Here is a 4722-nt window from a genome sequence, read left to right as displayed (position 1 = left end):
GAAGGAAATTATCCCCGTAAATTTATGTATTTTTTTTGGCGGGATAATGTTCCCATTTTTTCTCTTTCTTTGTTTTTCAACGTCCCTACGTAGATATTATGTGTCATCCACTACTGGGAGAAAGCCAGACTTCCGCTAGATTAACGTAATCCTTGGCGGGGCTAAACTAAAGTTGTCTTGGTGTTGGTTCCTCAGTGATAACCCAAACACAAACACAAACACGCCTCCAGTGTCCACTCTAGGGCCGTGTTCTCTTGCAGCACCAGCAGGAAGAAAGAACTCAGGTTCCTCACCAACTGAATCTTTTGGCACGGGGAGCGTGTGTCATCTCGACACGCCTTTTAACGCCCGTACGAGGTGCGGAGTGCAGTCGGTCTGTAACGTAGGACATGTCATGTGTTATTGGTCCCAGCCGGTCTAGAACGCTGGGCGTGACATGTGTTGGGGGACCAAGTCGGTCTTGAATGGTGGGCCTGACAGGTCTTGAGACCTGCCATGTCTCCCTGAAGGTGGGCCTGACAAGTGGGGTGGGCTGCATTTCCTCATGGATGGTGGGTCTGGTAGGGCGTGTGGGCTGCAGTGCCACTTGAGTGGGCGAGGTCATTTGGTCAGCATCAGTGGGACGGTGAGGTTTCACTTTTGCACAGCGACCGTTGACGGAAAGTGGTGTCACGTTGGCAAGAAGTGCCTTCTTGTAGGAGGCATAGCAGGGTTACTGGATGACGGCAATCCCGCGGTGGTTCTCGTACGTGGATGCAGCCAGGATACTTCTCCGTGGTGGGGCTCGCTTCGTGGTTGGTGGATGTGGCCCTCCCCGCCACATAGTCACAGTGGTTGACCTATTTTACGTCAAAACATTACGAGGTCAACCTTCACCAAATCCATATGGCGTTCATACCAGCTTCACCCATATTCCATTTCCTCCAATTCCACTTCTGGGTATTCCACCTCCATATCCACACAGCCAAATTCCACTCCATCCATGACTTCCACGTCCGGGTATTCCACCAATTCCACTCCATCCATCTCTTCAACGTCTGGGTATTCCACCTCCATATCCACACAGCCAAATTCCACTCCATCCATCACTTCCACGTCTGGGTATTCCACTTCCATGTCCACACAGCCATAGCCCATGTCAAATACATGGACATATTCAAATTCCATCTCCTGGACAAAGGAGGATCGTCCTACCTCCTTGGTGAACATTATTATATTGAAGTGTTCGAGGAAAGGTTGAGGGAGCTTGCAAGGCGGAGCAGAGATGTTCACTCGACAGAGGTCACAGCTCAAATGATGCTCTCGGCCCGGCTCCCGCCCTTATATAACCTGGGAACTGATCATATCCTAGCATAGCTTAATATAGAGAAGTCTAATATAGTGAAGTCAATACTTTAATACAGTTAAGTTTATTTCTCAATAGTTTAATACATGTGCCTCACAACAGTTCCTTCACCCGTACAATGTCCCGTCACAGAATACAAGGGTTGTCATTATAATTCGTTTTTATCAGCAAAAATTAGATTAAAGTGACTAAAGATAAGAGGTTTAATATGTTATGTGTGTCCTCTGTCATCATAAAGATGGCCATCTACCCTGATGTGTAAAGAAAACATCAATTTTGCCGAGGCTGTGGTAAAGATAAGAACACAATGATATGATAATGTGGTCATACAATGGTGTAGTCAAGATGTTGTGTTAGAGCTATGTAGTGGAGATGGGAGTGTAGTGAAGAGGAGGATTTAGTGAAAATATACGTGTTTCTTCACGCTGAGCCATTCCATATAGATGAATATATTTATAATCTAATTGCGGTAAATTACCATATGACTTTAACGGCACCAGTAGCAGGAAAAATGCCGGATATAGGAGTGACTGAATATTTTGTCGGGTACAGAAATAATTGAATATTTGGTACGATCGATCAAAATGCTTTTTATAGGCAAATAATTTCTGATTTTTCAAATGATTTTTTCCATCTGTTGGAACTGGTGTAAGTAATTAAAGATATGAAAACCGATGGAAAAGTTTAGTTTAACGCTTTTACGAATGTCTTGCTGCGTGTTTGGGAAGAGCAGTAAACTACAGGAATATATTGGTCTAATGTGCCCTGCTCGTCCAACAGCAGATATTGTATGGTCTGAGACATTATTTCTGGTGAAGGTGGATTCTCTCCGGCATTGTGTAAATCACTTCCACAAACTTGCGCCATTTTGCACAAATACAGATCCGATATGATGCATTTCCCAGCTCTGTTACGTTATGGACCCTATTCATCCTAGCCTAGCCTAGCCTAAATAAAAAGGTGTGGAATAATGTGCAACATTTCTCCTTCATTACAAGTGATGATAAACCTAGGCTATACAGCAACCAGGAACGTCCATATTTGTCTAACTTCTCACATGTCTGTGTCATCTGTCTGCAAACATGTCGACCATTACCATGAGGGCAATTGCGGCTTTTGATTTTGAATATCACACGTTTCCTCTCTGCCGTGAGATCTTCATACTTAAATAAAATGGTGGGCCGTAAGAAATATATGTCCATCGAAGGTCAACTATATGGCTCAGTTCCATCATCAGTTTCTAAGAAAACTGAAAAGGTGAGGTCCCAACGAGATTCGAACTCGGATAGCTGGATTTAAAGTCCAGAGTGCTAACCCTTACACCATGGGACCTGATAAGAAAAGATGTGATTTCATCTAAATGTTTTACATATAATCAACCAGAGGCCATTCCTCCCTCCCTGCCTGCAGGGTTCAAGGTTTTCTAGAAGGTTCTCGAAGATTCTGGTAAGATCATTACCTTTGAGAGGTCGTCGTTAGGTAACAGTCAGGTTCACTCTATGGTTGGTGTTTGTAGTTGGTTGTCCGAGGATGTTGTTATACTTGATCAATTTTGTAATTGTTGACTTTCAGGTAGGAAGTACTCATTTACGATGCATCCTTGTACTCACAACAACCTTATGAGTCACTTCAAGATTTATCTTCACTACAACTTTATCTTCACTACACTATTAAGGTTGAAGTCAATGGTCACATTCACTACAACCTCAACACGACTGGTCTTATACCTAACCCATATTATCACTACATCCATGTACATGTATTTCTTGCAGAATAACGCAGATATCAATGATTTCTGTAAAAGTTGACATATACAGCCTTACGTATCTATCGATCTATCTAATATCTGTTTTTTACCTATCTATCTGTCTATCTATCTATCTTTCTAAATCAGAAAGTCAACAATAATATCATTAATGATACGTATAACTACGTCCTCTCAATGGCAGTTCCTACCCAGAATCTTCGAGAACCTTCTAGAAAACCTTGAACCCTGCAGGCAGGGAGGGAGGAATGGCCTCTGGTTGATTATATGTAAAACATTTAGATGAAATCACATCTTTTCTTATCAGGTCCCATGGTGTAAGGGTTAGCACTCTGGACTCTGGATCCAGCAATCCGAGTTCGAATCTCGGTGGGACCTCATCTTTTCAGTTTTCTTCGATACAGATAATAACCGCATTATTCTATATATTATATATACGTACTTATGTATACATATATATGTATATATAAACATATATATGGAATAATGTGGTTTTATCAATAGCCGGAGACCATTCCTCCCTCCTTGCCTGCAGAGTTCATAGTTTTCTGGAAGGTTCTAGAAGATTCTGGAGAGATAATTGCCATTGAGAGGACATTGTTACACTTCATTATCATTAGTTTCATTATTGTCGACTTTAAGATATATAGAGAGATAAATACATAGATAGATGGACAGATAGATAGATAGATAGATAAATAATTAGATAGATAGATATAGAGATACTTAGATAGGTATATAGATAGATAAGTTTCATCAATACTGTATCTTACGCCATCTCCTGTTGCTGGACATATGTTCAACCAACATTGGGAAAACCTCCAGTAGACCTTAATGTAAAGCAAGATAATAACAAAACCTGCAATAAAAGAATACGATCAACTCCCCAGTGCAGAAATATTGTGACCAGAAAGTCTTCTAGCAAGATGTCAGACGCTTCCACGGGAATCACAAACATAACATTAAATATCTGAAAGTCAACAATAACAAAACTAATGATGATAATGAAACTATAATAAGAAAAATGATAAACATATGGAAAATAGTGCTCTAGATTATGCCTCTAGAAAACAAACTTTAACGAAAACTGTGAAAAGAAATACCCATCTGGCTGATACGACACAGTAAAAGAACCATCCCACAACCAACTCTAAACTGAACCTGACTGTCCCCTAACAACGTCCTCTCAATGGTATTTATCTTACCAGAATCTCGTAGAACTTTCCAGAAAATCAAGAACTCTGCAGGCAAGGAGGGAGGAATGGCCTCTGGCTGCTGATGATAACCACATTATTCTATATATATACTTTTACCTACAACCGAAGGTTGACCGGCCACCCCAAGTGGCTACAGAGGTTGTATCCATGAAAGAAACGGACCCACCAGCAGACCAATTCGGTTGGCAGGTTGTATCGAAGAAGAGGAAAAAGAAGGTTGCCCAACCAGCCCAACCAGAAGGGTGTAACAAAGAAACGAAAGAAGGCTGCCCAACCAACCTGGGTGGTAGTAAGGATGGCTCCTCCACAACCCCAGGTCGTTAGGCAAACTGTAGCCATGGAAGAAAGGAAGGCTGCTCGTCCACCAGCCCAGGTACCGAGTGAGCGTGTAGCTA

The 4722-nt window shown here is 41.8% G+C and overlaps 1 non-coding gene across 1 annotated transcript; it reads left to right on the top strand.

Moving 5' to 3' along the window:
• The first annotated feature begins 3416 nt into the window (after window positions 1-3416).
• Window positions 3417-3488, top strand: TRNAQ-CUG (transfer RNA glutamine (anticodon CUG)). The gene has a single exon. It is a non-coding gene; the product is annotated as a tRNA-Gln (tRNA).
• Window positions 3489-4722: the final 1234 nt, after the last annotated feature.

Source organism: Panulirus ornatus, chromosome 58, assembly GCF_036320965.1.
Source record: "Panulirus ornatus isolate Po-2019 chromosome 58, ASM3632096v1, whole genome shotgun sequence".
NCBI classification, from domain to species: Eukaryota; Metazoa; Arthropoda; class Malacostraca; order Decapoda; family Palinuridae; genus Panulirus; species Panulirus ornatus.
This window is presented reverse-complemented; position numbering and strand designations above follow the sequence as displayed.